At 33.0% G+C, this 22831-nt stretch overlaps 1 protein-coding gene across 1 annotated transcript in view; it reads right to left on the bottom strand.

Annotated features, from left to right (window-relative positions):
* Nucleotides 1–22831, bottom strand: part of Tenm4 (teneurin transmembrane protein 4) — a 2788855-nt gene that overhangs the window by 2097502 nt on the left and 668522 nt on the right. The window contains exon 3 of the mRNA XM_063256396.1: nucleotides 4697–4774. The gene's annotated coding sequence lies outside the window, so the exon portion shown is untranslated. The remainder of the gene's footprint in view (nucleotides 1–4696; nucleotides 4775–22831) is intronic.

The following is a 22831-nucleotide window of genomic DNA, read 5'->3' as shown; positions in this document are numbered from 1 at the left end:
GACCACACTTTTCACCATGCACTAAGATAAAGTCAAAATAGATCAAAACTCTAAATATTAAAAGGAAGAAAGTATGTAGAAATCTTGAAGACATGGGGTAGGCAGAGAATTTATGAACAAAAATCCAGCTGCATGAGATACACTTAAAAGCACCAACAACTGAAATTTCATCTTATTCAAAGTTTTTGCACATAAAAAGAGGTCACCAACAGAGTGAAAAGAAAACTCACAATTTGGAAAACAATTTTTGCCACTGTTCCTCAAACAGAGAACTTTAATCTAGAACATATAAAGAACAGAAAAAATATCAGGCACCCCAAATTCAAAGATCCAATCTAAAAATGGGCATTTGAGATGAACTCACACTTCTTAGATGAAGCAATACTAATGTAAATATGAAAAAATGTTCAACATCAATGATTATTTGAGAAATGCAAACTAAAACAACGCTGAGATTTGACCTAACTCCAGAATGAATGGCTATCATCAAAAGATTAACCAATAGCAAAGACTGGTGGGGCTGTGGGAGAAAAGGAGTTCTTATCCACTGTTGGTAAAATTACTGTGGAAAGCAGTGTAGAGATTACTCAATCAACTAAGCCTAGAAGTCCTATTCAACCCAGCTATCCCTTTTCTGGTTATTTCCTATAAGAGTTAAGAAACATCATACCTTATACAGTGGTACATTTGCAATCTTGTTTATAACACCATAATTTGTAACAGTTAAATATTGGAAACAACTCAAATACTCATCAACTGAGGAATGGATAAAAAAAGACATGGTATTTTTATACAGTGGCGTACTACTCAGCTATAAAGAAGGGAATGATATCTAATATAATTATACTACTACTTTCTCTTGGTTCATTGAAAAGAATGTTTTATGCTTATGTAGTATGTTCAATTTTGCATACCTGTATTTTTACTCTAAGCAACTATTTTGAAGATAACTATATGCAATATGTTAAACAATGTTAATTCCTACCATCTTGATATGATATTGTGTATAATTGTTTTTTTCTCTTTAAAATAAAAACTAAGTGTTGAAACATCAAATAAAGCCTGTGGTTTTATTGATTTATATTTGTTACTCCTTTAGCTTTTGCTTCATATTCTTCAAAGTGCTATTTTTAGGTACATAATATTTTAATATTGTTAATTCTACTCATTAAGTTGACCTTCTTTGTTAGAAGAATATTGAACCTCTTTGTTTGTATAATATTCTCCATTTAGGATTCATTTTGATACTGCTATAGTTACTCTTTCTTTAACTTAGTATTGTTTTATTTTATACTTGTCCTTTTCAATTTATCTTATCATTATATTTTTCTTGTCATATGTATAAGTGGTATATGTTTTTGCATCCAGTATCATAGTTTCTCACTTTTAATAGAACTGATTAGATTATTTTTATTTGATGTTATTAATTACACATATTTAACTGAGATTTAGAAGGGCAACAGGAGAAAAAGCAATGGCGAATTCTTTATATACAGAGGAATGTGAACAAGTATGTGATCTAGAGAGACTGAGGGTGGATAGTACAAAGTAGAGAAAGCAGAGAAAATGGGAAAATTAAAGGTAGCTATAGCTCTAAATAATCAGTGGTGTGCACAATCTTAGCCCATGTTAAGTATTGTAATCACCTCCCTAAATATAATGAGCTGACTGAAAGTTTAATCACTGTGGCTTCAACGTGGCAAACAGGTTGTGGGTAGAATAAGTAGCAGTGAGTCCACCAGTAAGAAGGTGACTGTGTATATTCAGGCTGTGGAAATGTTGGAGCACCGGAATGAAGAAGTGAAGGAAGGGGAAAAAAAGGCTCAACATTTGCTTAAGAAAATAGGTAAGTCTTGACTTTGAATGAAATATGGAATTTATTGTATGCGATTGGTTGCTACATTTGTCTTAGAAAGACGAAATTCTCTGAATCCTAAATTGATCTGTTTCCCAAACAAGATTCAGTACCTGAAGTTTTTGCTTTATGAAGTTTCCAGATTTGATCTCAATATTTCTGTTTTTCTTTTTCTTTCTATACATAAACTCAGTGTCACCCTTCTGATACAGTACTTCTTACAGGGGTTCAGGGACCCCACTTTTCTGCTTTTCTACTATGAATCTACAATGTAGATTCTCTCTCTCTGTTTTGTTGTTGTTGTTGTTGTTGTTGTTGTATATTAACCTCTCCCCTTCCCTTTTACTTTTATTTTTCTCTCCTCCTCATTCTTCTACTGGACGCCAGCACCCACTTTCTTCCTAGATGCTGAAATTTTGGAAATGTGTTATATAATTATTCTTCCCTTTATATCTCCATATCATAGCTTCAAAGTTTGAATTGCATATCTCTGTAATTACTTCTATATGTAATTACATTTACATAATACTTAAATGGCTTTATTTATGTAATATCATTTTAAGAAACTTTTAAAATGCCCCACAATGTGACACAGAAGAGCTATATTCATCAGATATAGATATAGATATTGATGTAGATACAGATAGATACAATCTGTCATTGTTAAACAGGGACTGATATTCAAGTAGGTGTAAGCACAATGAAAGATTAGAAAAGACACATTTGATTCAAAATGCTGTGCTCCATTTAATACACAAAAGATAAAATATATTGTGTACCTTAATTAATAAAAATATAGGAACTCTAGAAAGCCAATGAAAATCAATACGACACTTTTCTCCTAGAGTTATAGATATTTCTCCTACTAAATAAATAAAGATAAAAAATACTAAGCCAAATATGAGATGAGTCAGTCTTCTTCCAACAAGTGATTCATTTGATGACCAGCATGGAGAATGGGAGGAGTTTGCTCAGAATCATGAATGCAAGAGCATGCAGTATGAAACTCTATTACTTAAACATTTTCAAATATGTGCTTGACTGGAAGACTGTCACCAATTCAGTATAAAAGGTTTTAAAAGTATATGTTGAGTAAACTGCTATGTTCAGAAACAATAACTACTGTGTATATCAGGGTGGAAGTCCAAAGATAAGTAGGAAAGGTGTTATGAAACACAAACTCTCACTGTTAAGCCACTTGCTCCATTTGCGAAATCAATTACCTCTTAGTCATGAGGGTTAACACTAAAGATACTTCATGTAAATCTTCAAGTTGTGTATGAAGTTTTAATGGAGAAGATTATATCCATGGTTCTATAATCTAAGGAGACCAGTACTCTTCAACAAACTAAGCAGCTTAATTGTCAGGAGAACCATGATGGAACAAAGATACTCAAAGATACTCAAAGATGGAACAAAAACTGAGTATCTCTTACTGATAGTTGTTTAAACAATTCAGACAAAAAACATTAGGCTACTATAAAATCGTCCAGCAACTGAAGTTTGGAGGATCATATTATCAATCATGAGTAATGGTAACTTGCCACCTACATTGTGGTTTTAAGGTTGACCAGTGTTCTTGGGGTTACTTGGTAACTGGGCACTCACCATGAGGCTGCTCATATTTATCTATAGCTTCATGAACTGCCTATTCTCATCAAGTGTTTCTGAATATCAAAGAGAAAAGCTTAACACATTTTTTTTTTAAATAAAGAGTACAAGTTACAATATTTTTACAAACCTGGTTGGGGAGTGGAGGAAGCATCACATTGGCTTCAACTCTTTCCTTAACTGTGAAATGAAGTCAGTTTATTGACACATACATCACATTTCAAATTTTTCTTATGATATCATGCAGTGAAAAATTCCAGTGAATAAATACTAAGACAAAGAAAAAGGAGATAATATGACCAATACGAAAGAAAACAACTAGTATACTGTTTACATTATTGACAACTAAATGTCATAAATAACTGGTTTTTATAGCATTTTCAGTTAACAGCAGAGAAACACTGAATACTAATAATGATAAAAATACATAAAGAATAATGATAATCCTTTCATAGGCCTTTCTAATCCTATTATATACTATTACACATGACATGAAATTTTGATTATTCTGTTTTCCTTTTCTGTACACCACCCAATCTCTGTCAAAATCATCTTGCATAAAAGCAAACATTATTTCGTGTCACAATCATACTACACTTGTGTATCCATTCTCCAGAGTGCACAGTTGTGAGCTCTTTTGAGATGTCATCTATTTTACTGGTCATAGATTTTTACAACTTCAACCAGTACCTGATTTTTCATTTGATAATAATGTTTATTTCACAGTCTCAAAAATAATGCATGCGAAGACTGTGAGTATTCATTTAATTCGCGTTTCTAACCCTTACATTTTCACATTCAAGGGAAACATCTGTCCTACTAATCACTGTTACTTTCATTTCAAAGACAATGCATTCAAATACTGATTAGAATAAGAAGACCCTGTGGGCTTCCAATGCATATCAAACAGAAGAACAATGAACACCAGATTACATTAGAAGAACTGTGACTAAAGACATTAGACAGAATATGTGCTGATAGGGTAATTATTAGGTGGAGAAAATTACAATGTAGAAGCCTTAACAAGTACTTGTATAAATAGATTCTCTTCTACAGAAGAGATCTTGTATTAGGGGAAAAAATGATCTCTTACTTCTAATAATTTCCAAAATCAATTGCCTCAAGTTCCATCTTAAGTATTTATTTATTTATTTATTTTTTACTTTCAGTCTAAAGTGCGTTACATATATTTAATTTTGAGTGGGTAATTTTTGATACTGAAAGCCATACCTGACTTGGTGATTTCTTCTTCACTTCTTGTGGTGAGAATCAATAGATTGATGTTGTGAGACAGCTACCTGGAGTGATCTAAAATGAAAAAAGCATTTTGAAATTAGGTAAAGAAACCTGAAAATATTAATAATGGTGGTCTCATAATGCAGTGTTTCTCAGTCTATCAGCAGCATTTGCTGTGTCTCTGTTGTGGACTGAGCTGCATTTTCTGAAGGAATAAACCTGTAAAAGTGAGAGCGAAAAGAATCTAAATCAAAACTAACAAATAATTGTGAAATAAACTAATATCAAACCTAATTATCTTAGATGAGTTGTTAGTAAGTCACTTGGAAAATAAAAATATGTAAAAGATTTGTTAGCTATAACATATGAAACACATAAAACTGAATTATCAAAAATCCTCTACAAATAATTTTGAAATTGAAAATAAAATAAAATATAATCTGAACAAAGTTAAAATGAAAGCTCCTCAGAAGGTTCTACTTCTAGAAGAGCAACTGAATCCATCTACAATCCCAGGCCTCAATTTCAGAGATCAGATGGCTCTGGAGAAGAATAAAGTTGCTTACACACACACACACACACACACACACACACACACACACACGCGTATGTTTGAGCTTTATTACAAACAGAGTAACACTATGGTATGCCAGTGGAAAGATATAAATATCAGTCAGTTATCCAAATTAAGAGCTGCATTTCAGTGCCATTCACCAGACATAATATCTAAAAGGCTATTTCCAGAGACATTTATAAGTCTTTCTATTTTTTCATTACACCGGAGACTTTGCAAATTAACCTAATAAATATTTAAAATGAATTTTTATTGGTGAAATTAATGGTTTGTTAATTAGTATAACTATCATATATTCATTCTCATTATTGAAATTGGAATTATGTAGGATAGATATATAAATTGATTATATGCTTTGCAAGAGTTGCTTCTCCTCTCTCAAATAGGATGGTATGAGGTTTATGAACTCTATATTCAAAGATGACAGCATCAGTTTAATTCTAAATTGATATATGTTCAGGTTTTAGTGGAGTAAAATGTATAATTGCTTAAATGCAACTATTGGTACAAGACTTACACAATCTTACCTTCATTCAAATCCACCAAAAGAACATGTCATACAACTAGAAAGTGTTTAGAGTACCAAGAGCATTATGTGACCTTAAGATAACAGTATGGCTTGTACAAACAGCATTGTGTTTGGTAATCAACTTCTCTGTTTAATAACTGTTTATATGCATAGCAGAATTTGATTTTATACTTGCCCTTTATTGTAATTTGATATAAATACTTGGATGTGTAGCTGGCCCTCACTTGAAACTTCTTTGGAAGCTAACATTATAACATTATAGTATTATAGCTATGTTGATTTGCTTCTGTATCTAACAGAGGAATTATCCTAAGCCCACATCTTCTGTGCTGATTTCTCATCTTGAAGTGAGTCTGTAAGGATGTACCTTACAATCAAGAAGCAATCATTGAACCCCTTCTCTTTGACCAGTTGTGAGCTTAGCAATAGTGACATAGAAAAATATGAGTGTAAAACATTACATTGTTTTACAGTTTGCTATCTAGAAAACAGAAAATCTACTTTCAAATTAGTAACATCTCTGCATTCTATTTTTCTTAAAAACATGACATGACTAAAATAATTTACTGTGTACACAGAGTTCAGGACAGTAGCCCATATAAAGTAAGTGGTCAAAATGGCAATTGTTATTACAGTATGCTGTTAGATATTTTGCATGTGTGCTTATTCAATAAATATTTTAATTTTATCATTTGGTAAATGCTAGTCATTAGGGTGGAATTATAAACAAAGTAATATAGTTCCTGTTGTGTTGCAGCTCTAGGTTTCAAGTTGCATATAGTTGTAATTAGGGTTTGCAAGGAGAAGAAGACAATATAAGCCACATAATTACAAAACTATTTTATAATAGCGAAAGAGTAAAACATGAAAAGTGCAGGAAATCTATCCACACACTAAATACTCCAAAAATTGCAGCTGAGGCCCAGATCCTATAGCAATGTCCTACATGAAGCCAGCTGAAGACCTAGAGCCCATGACATGTCTCATGCAAATCTATTTCACGGGTCTGTGCTGGGAAGGCCCGAAGGTCAGTGGTGGAATCCAGAAAGTCTGTGTCAGTGAGAAAAAGGGTCTGTGCTAGTAGATTGAGGTTCTACAATAGATCCAAGAAGCAATGCTCAAAGTAAGAACCAGGGCTCCCCGAAAAGTACTACAGCCATCCTCAGCAACAACGAGGTCCCAAAATCCTTCAACAATGAAAATAGCCAAGTTCACATCGTGAACGAATCTCAACAAGCACCTCCAGGAGAGTCAACAACATTGTACTTTTCCTCTCCAGTTATCCTTTTATTCTTGGCAACCATCCTGAAGTGGGCCATCCACACTCAGCACCATGTCGATTCAGTTCAGCTGGATTGCAAGTTGACCACCAGTTATCAGTCCACCACACATATTTACACTAAAGGTATAGAAGAACTAAAATTTGTGAACCTTAGATATGTTTTTGTGTAAGAAGTTTGCTAAGAAAATCAATTTTATCTCTCAGAAATATTCTAACACATTTAAACACCTACTTATAACACATAAGTATTTTTAAACACTTATATTTATCTGTAACAGAAACTAGTAATAGTAATATTAAACTCAAGACTTCTATACCTATAAATTTGTCTTTGCAATTCACCAAAGAGGTTAATCAAATCACTGGTATGACTGGATAATAACCAAATTCGATCAATAAAAAGTAAGTCAATGAGATTAAAACATTATGTTTTATTCCACTTTATTGAATTTGCAATTAGGAAAGTGCATAATTCATTATGAGTACTTAATAAAAGCAAACAACTAATAAGTGAAGAAGGCGAATAAATAAGAAAATGTCAGATGATCACATCAGGTATGACTTAAATAGCAATAGCATCATTTCTCAATTATCATAATCTTTACTTAATATAAATTAAAGCATTATATTTGTAATCTGAGAATATTATTTTGGCAGTTGGAGCCACAGTTATTCTCAATAAACATAGAGTCTTCCTATATGAAGGCTCTTTTCCCTGATGTGTTGAGTGAGGTTCCCAAGTTTGAGAGTGTTGTCTAAAAATGAATTACTCTTCATAAGAGATAGAGGGGAGAGTTTGGAGATCTCAAGGAAGTCAAAGAAAAAGGAAGATAAGTGAAGAATGAGTAAGGAAAACATGAGAAAAGGAAATACAGCATTCGTGAGAAATAAGGCTATCCTCTCAAAATTCTGAATATTCAGTGAAATAGAGGCAACTCACAAATAATGTAATGGACATATTTTTGTGGGAACTGGCAAAGTAATAAATTTCAAATGGAACCATTACAACATATGAGTATAATATCCCTGATAGTTAACATATATTTTAGGGAAGACTTCTATAATATGTAATGGTCAATCTGAGTGTTACAGTCCAATTAACAACCTGTCAAACCCAGCTGTCCATGTTCCAATCCCTAGAACCTGTAAATGTTCCTATTCATAACTGTAGGGATTTTGCAGCTGTGATAGCTTAGAGATCCTGGAATGAAGATATTACTTTAGATTATCTGAGTGGGTCCAGTTATAATCACAAGGTTCCTGTAAGTGAAAGATGGAAGCAAGAGGAACAGAGTCCTAAAAAGATTTGCAGATTTCATGCTGCTAGCTTTGAACATAAAGGGAATAACTGTGAACAAAAAGTACAAACAGCACCTAGAAATTAGAAAATGCAAGAGAAAGAATATCCACAAAGGCCTAGGAAGAAATAGAGCTCTGCCAGCAACATTAGGTTAGCAAGGCCTCCAGCTCTCTAAGATACCAAATGTAAGTTTCTTCCAACACCATATTGGAGTTTACTTGTTACATCTACAAAAGAATAATACACTCAAATGAATAGGAGACACTTTAAAGTGAAGATATCTAGAAATTTTCAACATATGTCAAATAAAGGAAAACAAAACACTATTTAGGTGTACAGTGGAGCAGTGGATGAAAACTATTGAATTTTATTTCTTTAAAATTATTAATTTTGTGTCATATGAAATTTTAAATTTTTTATCATATTTCCAAAAGTCAGTTAACAAATCATCAGCTGAATAAAATTTACATAATAAGTAAATTTTTCCGCAACCTACGGTTTGAACAGTTTCAGTGCAATACTACTTTTCTATTTTACCTGAGAACATTATGACAACAATGTGATAATATAGGTTAAAAAATGATGAAGAAATTCACTTTGCTGTTTTTTGGCAAGCCTGTTTAGGTTGACTGAGAGTTTTGCCAAGTTTAAGAAATAGTAAGAAATTTAAAAATAAGCCTTGCAAATATAATACTCATAATTGAAAGACTTGATTCTGATGGACTGAACTTGTTTTCATAGTCTTATCATTTCTTTTATACTGTTTTTTTTTTATTTTAAAGAGAAAAAAACAAGCAAAAGAAAGCAGAATAAAACCAATCAAAACAAACCAGTGTAAGTGACACAGGATTTCAAAACAATACAAAAATCAACAGTGGTTACCATAATACCTCTTGTTGTCTTTAAAATAGCTGCAGATAGCTTCAGACATAATAAAAATCAAACAAAACATAGCAGAATAGAAACCATGAAAACAAAGCAATGAATACAATAAAAGACTTTAAAACAAGACAATAGTGAATCCAAAATGGCTACCATAATATATCTTGTTATCTTTGAAATAGCTGCCCATGCCATCAGTTATAACAAAATCAAATAAAACAGGATAAAACCCAATCTAATAAAACAATGAAAATGAGACAGGACTTCAAAGTAAGATAATAGGGAATTAACAGTGGTTACAGCCTTACTTTTTACTGCTATGCAGTCCTAATTCTTTTTGTGAGATTACTTTTATTCTGCCCCAGAGTGAGCCAATGTGACCCAAATGACCTTGTGATCTTTTATCCAGAAGGGATTCAGTGCCTAGATTTTAACCTTCTCCACAGAGTTATGACTGAAAATCCATTCCCAAATCCAGGACAGATCTTTGGTAGTATCTTTACAATCATGATTATGATCATCATCATATCACTATCTTGGCATCTGTCATTCTTAGAAAAAAAGTGGAATCAAGAAAAAACAATGAAGGCCAATCCAATGGCAGATAGGAAAATATTTTGCAATGTAGCTTGAAAAGCGTAAGGAACTAGATCCACATGATGGAAAGACAGGAGCTCAAATGTGATAAGAGAGAGCTAAAGAAGATGGTTGCAAAAGTCTAACTGAATTCTACTATACCCTGCAGCTGTGTTCTGTTACACATATTAGAGAAGATGAGAGAAAAATACAACTTGATTGAGTTTAGCAGATTTTCATGCTACAGCATTCATAAAAGAATATATCACTATGAAATGAGAGGTTCAAATTTTCATTAGTATGAGCGGCAAAGATTTTGATACAATTTACTTGTGAGTTCATGTTTAAGCAAACCCTAGTAAACAGAAATCCTAGGTAGGTGCTTCGTATTGTATAAAGTAATATTTTTATTTTAAGTGATCATATAATGATGTGTAATAGCCAGCATTGTTATAAGAGCCTTCTGTATAACATTTTATGTAATCATAGTAACTACTCTAAAATTTAGTATTGTATTTTCCATTTTATTAATTAGAAAACTACAGATTAAAGAAATTAAATAACTTGCACTACCTGGTAAAATTGAAATACACATTTAATTGTATGTGTCTTTCACTACAAATTCCTTTCAACTTCTTTGAGATAGATCTTTCTTTATGTGTATGGCATGCATTTGCTCTGATAAAGCCATAATTTCAGCTTTAAAAGAAAAGATCACTTGGGTCATTTTAAAAAGGCATATTATGTTGTTCAGAAGGAAAAATATCTTGATAATAATTTTTGCTGTATTTATTGCCTTTCACTTTCATTTTAGGATGAATGTTGGAGAGAAAATAGCCAAACGCCCTGATGGAAAGGGTCCTTGCCTTCTTTCAGCACTTTGCTACTGTCGCTAAAAACTGTGTTCATTTCAACAGACAGATGCAACTAATCAGTAATTAAAGCTTTTCTCAGAGACTCAGTAAGTTAGAAAAACTTGAAATATGTAGGAAAGGATCACATGGGAAAGGAGAATTACCAAGAATTATCCAAAACCACACCTAACATTTTCATTTGACTAAAGACTAATAAAGTGATGCAAGATATTAAGAAAACATACCAGATTTAGAGATCTATAATTAATTTTGCCAGTGGTTATGGATGGGCAGGTTCTTAAGTATTAAAACTCATATCTTGATGAGAATTTTCCATCATTTAATGTATCAGTACAGAGCACACGGGTGACCCAAGGGATCTAAACCCATTACTGTAGTTTTATAGTGCAGTTCATGCTCATTGCATGCCCTGTCTTGTGCTTGATGGCATTAAATATTTAAATAACTGTGACCATGAGGGTTTTGAGAAAGGAGCAGCTTTTTGTGGAATTTATATACGCTTTTGAAGAAAAAACACAAAAGTGAAGTCTGTGTTCATGGCTCAAGGTAGAATAAATGGTTAGGAGAAAGCATACGCTGTGTTTAGTTCCTGTACTTGAATTTATATATATATATATATATATATATATATATATATATATATATATATATTTGCATCACGCTATATAGTAGCTAGATTGAGATATAAACAATAATAAGCAATACTTTTATTGCTAAATTTTAACAAGATAAGACTAAGATGATAAATTATTTCAGGACCAGAGACATCAATTAAGCTATCTTCTTTTAGAAATATTGAAACAGAAAAATTGTAATTTTGAGTACAAATGCAAATTTATTGCTAAACAAATGGATAAATTACGTTTCATTTTGATCATACTTATCACTGGCTAGTTCAGCATTAAAGTAAGAAACTTCAGATACATTTTTTTAAAACGATGAGTGAAGTTTTAGTTTTGATTATATTCTTTATGTTTGTAATACTTCTTTAGAAGTCTGTGATATTAACCATGGTATGGTAGTAATGACATGCATTTTATACATTTATTTAATAGTACAATAAAATTAGAGAAAATGTGTTTCTTTTATTAGTATAACATGAAAATATAAATAAGATTTCTAATATAAATCTGCATAGATTTTAATCTTCATAGAGTCAGAAAGGTGGCATATGCTTCATTCCACAATGTACATTACAATGCTAGATGGCAAAACAAAATATATGTTCCACTAGCAGATGAAAAGCTAAGATTTAATGGATCTGGTTAGTGTGATTATCTAATATTGTATGTAAGAACCTCTGCTTTAAAGTAGTTTTTAATAATTTTAGAGTATTATTCTATGTGCCAATTTTAAAACATTTGCCTTTAGTTTGTCCCTGAGCATTCATTTTTTTCATATTTCATTGACTATAAATACCATATTACTTATGTATTTTGTTTATTATTCAGCTTTCAACTGCAGGCTCATTATACCTAACAGATCCAATTTAAAGTAAAAACTGTTTATTTTGGCTCAGAATTTCAGTCCATAGACAGTTGTGTCCAAGGTATTAACATAAGGTAGAAGCGGATGGTGGAGGAAGATGGCATACACTATGGAAAGTAGGAAGCAGAAATTATGGAAAAGCCCAAGAGAAAGAATTCAAGGGCTAGATAGAGCCCTGAGGATTATGCCCTTATCATTCACCCTGACATGCTCACAAGTGTTCTTTAGTAATCTGCTAAACATACATCTTAGGCTCTAATTTTCTCTGATTCTTCTCTAGAGTAGCTTTTTCCTTCAACTTGACTACTTATCTGGCTAACTTCCTTTTGTCTTTAAGGACAGTTGCTTAGTGTGAGGACGCCTTCCTGATTCTGCTTTGGAGCCTTGAATTCCTGTTTTGTAATATATTATGGGAAGTATTTCCATGAACATATTTCCCACCCCAATTACATATACTTTACCGTGTTTCCAATAGCACACAAGCCAACTGAAGTTTCAGTGACATATCTGTTCAAAATTATGCCTCCATATATTTATGAGGCTCCTAGAATAAATATATTATAAATGTAATGCATACTTGGTACTAACGGATTTGGACTTTTTCCGATGACAAATGGGAATATTACTGTGTCTGGGAATTAGATCATCATTAATATTTTCTTATAAAAGTAAAAAAAAACTTATTTTAAAAATATTCTTTTCATTACTATTCTGAGATACCCATCAGGTTCTGCCCCTTGAGTGACTAGGCTTTTGTTACCTGTAGAACTGAGAGACGCAGATCAGTCCTTTACTTAGAGAGGTGCTTGACAGGGCTGATGAAAAATATGCCCTCCAAGGAATAATAAAGATACACAATCTGTTATGACTTGTGTCTAAATTGTTCCCCCAAAGACTCAAGTGTTTAGAAGTTGATTGTAATATTTGATACTGTACCCATCAGTGAATGCACTCATTGATGAATTTAAGAACTGAATTTGCTGATAGGAGATGGGGAAAGGTTAGAGCTGGTTCACAGCAGGGTATGACCTGGAAGCATATATTATGCTTCCAGTTCCTCTTCTTCTCTCTCTGCTTCCGGTTTGCCATGAGGTGAGAAATTTTATCCTGCCATGCTCCTCTACCACAGCATGTTTGCCTTGGAACTAGCTGACTATGGATAGAGCACTTTGAAATTGTGAAAAAAAATATACCTCTCTTCTTTTATGTGGCAGGTGTTGATGATTTTGTAAGTGATGCGAAATCTGACTGATACAAAAAGTTGTATCAGCAAAGTGGGTTCATTTGTGTGACTGTTCTTGACCATGAATTTAGAATCCTATGGTTTGTGGGTGAAATTTATGTAGGTTAGAGAAGCTTAGAACATTGTGAACAATTCTTGATGAACAACTCTGGTTAGATTTAGAAGACAAAAATGTTATCATGTATGTGAAAAGTAAAGTCCAGGTTCATTATGTTTCAGTTAAGAATTGGGATTCTATTAGAAATTGAAGTAGGGTCCATATTTGGTTTATTTTGGGGATAAATTAGTGTATTTCTAAGATTTTGTGTAAGGTTAAATTTAAAGGTGATGGATTGATTAATCTGGCAGAAGAAATTTCAAAGCAGCCCAAGTTCAGGCTATGGCATAGGTACTGCTGACTGCTTTTAGCCAGATCTACTTTGAGAATCACAAGCAAAAAAACTGATCAAATGGTTTGAAGCTTGGCTATAAAATTGAAAAAAAGAGAGTGTGGTTGCTGAAAGAATTAAAAGAAGGTAAGTACTTTGTGTCAGGACAACAGAGAAGATGGCTTGAAGACATCTTACAAATCTGGTATATTCCACCTTTTGAGGACTCATGGATGGGAAGGAGTAATTCTTTTCTTTGAGAAGAGAGTCCTAATGTGCCCTGCTGGAGAAGACCCTCCAAGAGTACTGGTTCTCCAGGGTCAGTTTTCCATGTTCAGCCATCCAGAGACTCACAAGCTATTGGAACTGTGGTATAATGGGGCCAGGGTACTACTGTTTGAGCAGGCAGCCCACCTTAGCACCATACATGTATGCTTTTCAAGAATGCAAATGCAAGAGCTGTGAGGGCACGGAGATTCCCGCCTAGGTTTCAAAAGGTGGTTTTGGGGAGGTGTGTTCAGGCAACATGTGCCTCTGAGAGTACAGTGCAGGAAATGATGAAAGTGGAGCCAAACATGCAGTGGAAACCCTAGGAAGTTAGAGGTAGCAGGATCATGAAAAGCTGAGGAAAGTTGCAAGCAGTGAGTGGAGCCAGCTCAGGAGACAGGTCACATGGGCTGCCGCTTTCGAAGCCACAGTGGTGTGACTGCCCTATTTTTTTATTCTCACCTTAATTTGTTCTAACAAATCTCTAGAAGTTGTATTCCATAAGAATCAAATGAATCATCAAAAGAGGCTAAATAACACTCTTGGCATGCTATTTTATGAGATTTAATTAATTGTAGCCCTATTAGATTGTGTAGATGTAGTAGTTTTTAGCTACTTCCTGGTTACTGACATTTTGATATGTATCATAACTTTTTAAATTGATGTATGTTTCCCCATAAGCAATCATTTATACACCAAATACTAGATTATGTAGATTTCATTCCTTAATTATACATAAAATTTAAAGTGCAGGGTAACAAACTCTGATTTGTCATGAATTTTAAAATTAGAGAAATATAAATTTATATTCTGTCTTCACTGACAGCTATAGAAATTTTGGCAAAACACCCATCTAAGATAAATGACAGTTATCTCCATTAAAATGGAAATAGTAAGTTACAAATCTCATAGAATTATGGCTATAAACATAAAAATATAGATGAAACATTTGGAATAAGCCCTGCACATAAAAACACTTAATGAATGTTAACTTTATTAATCATTTAACTTGTATTTTACTAAGACTTAGTCTTGGTATCTCGGACTTATATATTCTCTTATCTATCTCTGTTAGGTCACCCATCCATCCATCATTCTATCTAAATTGATTATGTAATCTTTACTATCACACTATGGTATTTGATTATTATCTTTATTTAATAAGAGGAAACTAAAGCTCAGAAAGGCTAATTAATTTGTACAAAATCAGATATATAGTAAAACTTAACTTCTGACAAAACATCTTTTCTATTTTTGCCTGTCAGTATTACTTTCTAAAAGGATCACAGAGACCCTAATACACGCCAATGACCTATTTCATGGTTCCACAAAAGACTTCAGAACGGGGCATTATACAACTAAGATCCAGAAAGGTGCATTTATTTGTAAAAACCAAAGAAGAAAGTACAAAAATATCAAACCAAAAACTCTCCTTTCAATGTTGTTCAAAGCAATCACTATCATATAGCTCCATAATAAGACCACTCCACACTATGACTTGAAATCTAACATAATTTTCTTTTTTGATGTTGACAAATTTTAGGATAAAGCTAGGTGTAAAAAGAATCAGGAATTAGAAAGAAGCAAATTATATTAAACATCCCCATTAAAAAATAATTTTACAGAAAAGCAAGCCATGTGACACAGTGTAGTACAGTAGTGGAAGGGAAAGAAATTTAATCTAACAAAGTTAGACTTCTGGATGGCCTTGCTCAATTTAGTCATTATACTCCTCTGTAATATAGGAATACAAGGACACAATTCTCAATTTGTATTTTTATGTGATAAGCCCTGCATATATAAGCACTTAATAAATACTAACTTTATTAGTTACATAATTTGTATTTTTCTAAGATTTAGAGTTTCCTTATGCAGTGTTTTGGAAAAAAAGCTATTAAGACATTTCCATATTCTTGGCAGATGTATGCATTTTACATTATAAAAAATTCTGATAAATGGCAAGTATACAATAGATACTTGTTGACTGGTATAACAAAACACTTTAAAAGAATCTCCAGAACATTAATTGTGTATACAGATTTGGCTCTTTAAAGGTCAAAGTCTGGATTATATGTGGCTGTCGCCCTGGCTTGAATTCTCTTTTACTTCGTACATTCCCAGCCCCATCACTGTTCATTTAACCCTATTTATCAAATGCCTTCTCCTGCATGAGGTTATATGGAGGGATTGCTATGGACATTTGTGTAGTTTGGCAACAACTGGAATTTAAATAGAAGTCCAATAATTACTGTTATTTAAATTTATGAACTTATATTAGGAAGTGTGATCAGAAGTCACTTTTTTATTTTTTGATGTTTTCTCACTTTAGCTAAAAAGTGATTTAGAAAGTACATGTCAAGTCTTAACTTCATAAATGCAAAAATTATTATGAACTACTACCAATTTTCCAAACTTTTAGCTTTAAATTCTAAGTGCATTTTAAATCGGTAGAACTGAAGTGCAGATAACAGGAAAAATAGTTTCATGAATTATGCTACTGTTTGTATTTCTATTGCCAAGTCTGATTGTTTGTTTAAATACAAAATCCTGTTTTTATTGAACAAGTTAGGGTTAAGTTAGGAAATTCAAATAACAGTTCCTCTTGATTTCACATTATCATGCCATCTGTCATCAAAGTACACAAATTATCTGCTTCACTCACTTCCTGTATTCAGTGCCTGCCAGCTTCCTAAAGCTGTGTTCAAATGTTTCATCCCCCACCCCTCCATTGCTTCTGTCACTGTCCTGGGGAAGAGCCCTGTCATCTGGGCTCTATTCAGTCTTCCACTTGCCTTCAGCCCCTTACTTTCTTGACCTTGTGTGAAACACGCGACCAGAAATTTGTTGAAAATCAACCCTGTGCATCTTCCCCATCTGATGAGTTGGCAGAATTCATGTTGGCCCTTCTGTGGCCCCTGGATAGAGACAAGCCTAAACTTTGAGCCTAAAAAGACCACATTCTGAAGCTTCACCTCATTTGGGGAAGCTACCTACTCCACTTTCATTTGTATTATTTAATAGCTACAATTCATTCCTATACTGGACCATCCATTTGACTCTAGATTAACTTATTAAGAATGCTCGTCTGCTGTGTAACATAGAGAATATGTATATATTGTCATCTCTTAGCACGTACATTACACTGGAATTTATGTAAGTATGTTCTCTTAGCATGATATTTTGCCTGTCGTAAGCCTAGAAATCACTTGCTCATCCTTCAAAGTCCATCTAAAATGACAGCTCCTGCATTGACCTTTCCTTAATGTGACTTTTCTGTTCCTTCTCACTAGGATTAGATGCTTTATCTTCTGTACTTATACTCACTTTTTTTCCAAAGTCTCTTTCATCTGTAGTTTGTTAGGCTATATTTGAATTGAATGTGTATTTCCCTGCTTCCCTGATAAAACTAAAATTACTCTTAGACAAAGGGACAAAATATGTTTATTTTTATATGCCTAATCCATTTCACAGGGCTTGCTTCATATGAACACAATAAAAATCATCCTTAGGGTCTTGAATTTCTGTTTAAAAGGTGTTATTTAGCTAAAAAGAAACAAATGCAAACCTAGTGCAATGAGAATGATGGAAGGGAGAGAATCTAAGGTTTGAGGTTTTATTCTAAACCAGTCACATTAAAGTCAATACAGACCTGAAGCAAAACAGTAGTCATAAGTGGAACAGACAAGTCATGTAATGGTATCTTGACATATTAAGAAGCAAGAAGAAAACCATGATTTATTACACCCTTAGAATTTGAGAGCCAGCATATTAGACACTTGAATAGATTTTAACTTTTGGAATCTTCATAATTTTGTGAGGTATGTATTATTCCTATGTGATTGGTAAGATGTGATCTTCAGTAGGTGAAACAGTCTGACTGTGATGTCATCCTTGGTGATCTTAAAGATTTCAAACCAATTTTGTGCAATTTGAGAGAGTTTCCATCTTCTCCATTTCAATGTTTCACTCATGATGAGAATTCTAGTGGAGTTAGAATAATAGCATTTAAAATGCATAGTTCTAAAATTTCTTCAGTCCTGGTATTGAGACAAGGACAGGGCTAAGTGTCTTGGACACAGTGGTGAATTATTATTATTATTATTATTATTATTATTCTGGTGTTGGGATCAAACTCATGACCTCACGCTTATCAGGCAGGTGCGTACAATGCTGAGCTAAATCCCCAGCCGAACAGCAGTGAATTAAATGTACCTTCCTCTCAAAGACTTTAAAATGTATTTAAAGCAAGTGGAAGTTAAACCTTTATTTATCCACCTTAGAGTAGTTCCTCGGTTTATCAAACAAACAGAGTGCTTCATTTTGTTTGGCTTTGTTTTGTTTCTGTGCCTATGTAAGGAGGGAAAAGAGTCTCTTTATCAAACAGTGTGAAGGCAAAGGCTTTCTTTGCTACCAGTTGAGTGACTTCAATAATTACCCAAAGGTCTGGAGACACCATCTCCTTCCAATTAACTTCTGTTACCAAGTGCTGTTGACTGCTTTCCTGACAGCCACACGCAGATGGAGCAAGAGGAGTGTACACAAGATTTCTTTGCATTTCATAGTTCAAAGATTAAAGGCAGTGTCAAGAGCAAGTTGAAGCTGAGGAATTGATTTATTTGACACAGAGTGTGTGGGGAAGGGCTGCTTCAGAGTCATTACAAACAAGGCTAAGGCACTTTAATATTATATTCTACCTCTTGGTACACAAATCAAACAATTTTTTTTTCTTTCAGATATATTCACTCAGAGAGTATCACTGGCAGAAAAATGTGGTTAGGTCCACTTTTCTTCCATCCCAGCACTTAACAATCTTGGCAGTAGCTGTTATAGTCATATTGGGTCTGGCTCAAATGCTCACTGGGAGCTATCGACAGACAGTGGAAGCAAACTGACTTTGTACACATAAGAAAAGATGGCAGAGAAACTGACTATGCCAGAAAGAATGAAAGCTTGATTTATAGTACAAATGCATCTTCATAACACATTAATCATTATAATAGAAATGCAATAATAACTCAAGGACTAGCCATATGTGCTAAACCTCTGTTGCGCTCTGTGTATAGGTATTGATTTTAACATTCTGTACATTCCCAAAAGTAAGAGTTATTATTATGTTCTCTTAACAAAATGAGAGAATGGAAAAAAATGTTAAGTAAGTTGCTCAAGGATAAAACCTTGTAAATAGAGGCAATGAATAATGAAATAAAGTCCTGTGTGTTGATCTTAAAATCAACAGATTTGGGAAAAAAACTGGCAAAATAGACATGGAGTCTGAATACAACATTGGAGATCATTGTGTGTGTATGCAAATGTATATGAGTGAGGACACACAATGTTACGTATTAACACACAGTACACATGTGGACACATGTCTGTGTACATTGACCATGTAAATATACTATATACCCCTCTAGTTTAACATCCATTGTTGATTATTCTTTCCCAAACCAGTCTTTAGTGTGATGATGCAAAACATTAATTTTCCAACTTCTATACTCCTACATTAACCAGTCAATTGTCATAATTTTACCTTAAGCAAGGCTCCTTTCTTCTCAGTGGTTAATATAATGATCTGATTTGTGCATAAGTCAATATGATCAAATTAATTCTTAGTTTTCAATGATTTATAGTTCTTTACTACTTAATTATTTTTGTGTTTACATAGTACCAGATTTGGCCAGTGGAACTCATCTTAAATCATTCACCCTATTCTTGAGACATACTTCTATAATGGGCTCATATTTTTTGCAGCACTTTATTACTTTCTAGCATAAGAAGATCTTCCAGTCTTCTCTCCTGCCTAATTTTCCACAGTCCTGGAATCAGCTGCTTCTCTACGTTAGTGTGGAACAGTAATAGTAACAAGGTCTGAGTTAACTTTATTTATTATTGTTTAGGTGTCATTGAGTCTCTATTCTGTCCACTAAAAATATATAAATGCATGAAGTATAAAGTAAAGATCCAGAAATATACTCCCATATTCCAGAAATCACTAATTCATACTGACATGCCAAATTTGAAACCCTTTTAAATGAAGATTTTTGTTTTTGTCTTCTTATATTCCATGTCTATAGTAGGTGTCTATTTCAGAGAAAAATGACTTTTCTCCTCAATATTAACACATGCATTGCCCCAGTCCTGTAATAAACTGAAAGTATTTTCAGAATTAATTTACCCACACTACTGCAAGAAACAAAATGATACTCCCACCTATGCTGACCATAGCTGAGGATATATAATCAAATCTTTTAAAATATTATAAATATTTTGCATTAATCTTTGCCTCCTACTTCAATTTTACTTTCAATTTAGTTTGAGACATTTTTCCCTTATTCATACAATCTTATATTTTTGAATATGTATAGCATCATGTTTTCAAAAGTCAAATTATACAACAATGTACATTGAGAAAATTTATTACTTTTTCCTGTCTCTTTCAATTTATTTTCTATGTGTACTAGTCTTATAAATGATGCCTATTGTGTATCTTCTTACATATATAGATATTAATGTAATATCAACAAATATTTAATATTTTATTAATGTTTAAATGTTAAAATAACTTGATTCAGTAACATTTTCTTATTTTCATGTCTTTCCTACAGAAAAGATAATATGTTGTATATACTTTTTGGCAATTAAACTTACAATGTCTCCTGACAATAATTTCACATAAATTCAGATCTATAGTTTATTTGGCCAATTTCTATGATTAAGTATTTTAGTTACCTTAATATTTAGCAAATATAAATAATGATGTAATAGACAGATGTAAGAATGCAATTCTATATTTTTGCTCTATAATTTTAGGGTGACATAAGTTCTTGTTCAAAATGTAAGTATATGCTTATAATTTTTACAAGTTAAGTAATCTATGGTATGTTGAATATTTTTGTACTGCTATGTTTTTCAAATTTTAGCAATGTATGGCGTCTTATTTACTTTCTCTTCATTGTTGAGAAAAAATAGCCAAAAACCAAACTTAAAGGAGGAAAACTTTACTTAGCTCAAAGTTTGTAGAGGTTCAGTACATAATTGACTGGCTGCAAAGCACAGTGGCATGGACGACAGGTATCAAAGAGGAGAAACAGTTCATAGAAAGCAGAAGGTAGCAAGAAAGGAAGGGATCTTAGCAGCTTTCTCTCCTTTTACAATCTATCTAGGGTATGGGGTTTAAAGTGATGCCAAGCTAATCAGGGGACTGATGTAGTAATGACACACCCTTAATCCTAGCATCGCATTTGCTAGATCCATGCATCTCTGAAGAACCCCACCTATGACTAAAAGAGGCTTTGGGGGGACATCTAGACACAAATCATAACATATGGTATATTTAATAATTTCTTGTTTTTGCTTTGTGCATGGTTTTGAAAACTGCCTCAGGGAGATAAATATAGGAACAAGTGAACTTTAAAGTGATACAATGAAAGAAGTCCAAGTACTATTATCTGGGGAATATTATGTTGTTTTGAAATCTTTCTAGTTTTAATTCATATTACAAACACTTAAAAGTGTATTTTATGTCAGGCAGTATATTAGATCTCTGATACAAAGCATAGAGCATCCTTCCAGATCCTGATTTTTTCAAAAAGTGCACTGGCAGGAAAATATGATGAGGAAAAATATTTTTTACCTGTTTCATATAGCCACATGTTAGTAATGAAAGATCCTTCCATATTTAGAGGAATGGAAGCATAAAACTCTCTGAAGAAAGGTGAAGAAAATGAGGAGTGAGAAGACAAAAAATTACGACACAAAAGTCTAAAATGTTTAGTTATAATGAAAAGAAAGCGAGTATATCAATAGCTGATCAGAAAAAGATACAAAAGATATGATTTGCTTGAGGAAGGAAATAAAAGCAAATTCTATTGCAAATGGAAAAGATTCAGTATAGAGAAAGAGGTTGAAAACACAAAAGAGATTAAATGATACTGATAATCAGTATTGCTAAATTCAACAGACATCACAAAGAATCAGGATATAGCACAACAATGGAAAGCTACTTGAAATAACTGGGGTGACAGAAATACAGAGACTAAGGGGGCTGCTACATGTCAGAACATAATTTGGAAAGATGAAAACAAAGTTAAAGAGCAGACTTGTCTGTGTGTTTTGGATGATGGTTCTATGAGTCAAAGGCATCTATTCAGTGCAGCAACGGGAGGGATGCAAAATTTGCAGTTCATAAAAATATTTAATGTAGTCATCGCCAATAATGTAAGAGAAAGTATAACACAGTAACAGAGGAAGACAGCACAGTGGTCACAATTTTGATACATTTATGATTATACCAATTGTCCCATATAGAACTTTCTTCAACATTGTTAAACTGTCCAAGTAATTGTACTTAGAATATGAATATTTGCTTAATGTATTATATCTAGACTCAGGAAAAGATTTTTAAATAAAAGTAGTAAACTGGTATATATGTGGGGGTTTCACTTGAAAAATATGTGACCTGAGGATGAATTCTTTTTAAAGTCTAGTCTGAATTTATTTTTGTTTAGATGACACATTGTACATAAATAGTTTTCAACAACTCACAATACTGTGAATATGGTGTATGTCTGACTTTCTTACACAGAATTATCTATTCTCCACCTTATTCTTCGTTCCTTCTGGGCCTCAATTGCCAGAGGCAACTGTTGAGTCCACATTAAAATGAAATTAGCTGCTAACTCATTGAATTGCTCCTGAGCAATAGATAAAACAAACATTTAATGGTTGAGATGCTCTCAATCAATT

The sequence above is a fragment of the Cavia porcellus genome, unplaced genomic scaffold (assembly GCF_034190915.1).
Source record: "Cavia porcellus strain 051 isolate PalLab524CR breed Dunkin Hartley unplaced genomic scaffold, mCavPor4.1 scaffold_9, whole genome shotgun sequence".
NCBI classification, from domain to species: domain Eukaryota; kingdom Metazoa; phylum Chordata; class Mammalia; order Rodentia; family Caviidae; genus Cavia; species Cavia porcellus.
Note: the sequence above shows the minus strand (reverse complement) of the source record. Positions and strands in the feature narration are given on the sequence as shown.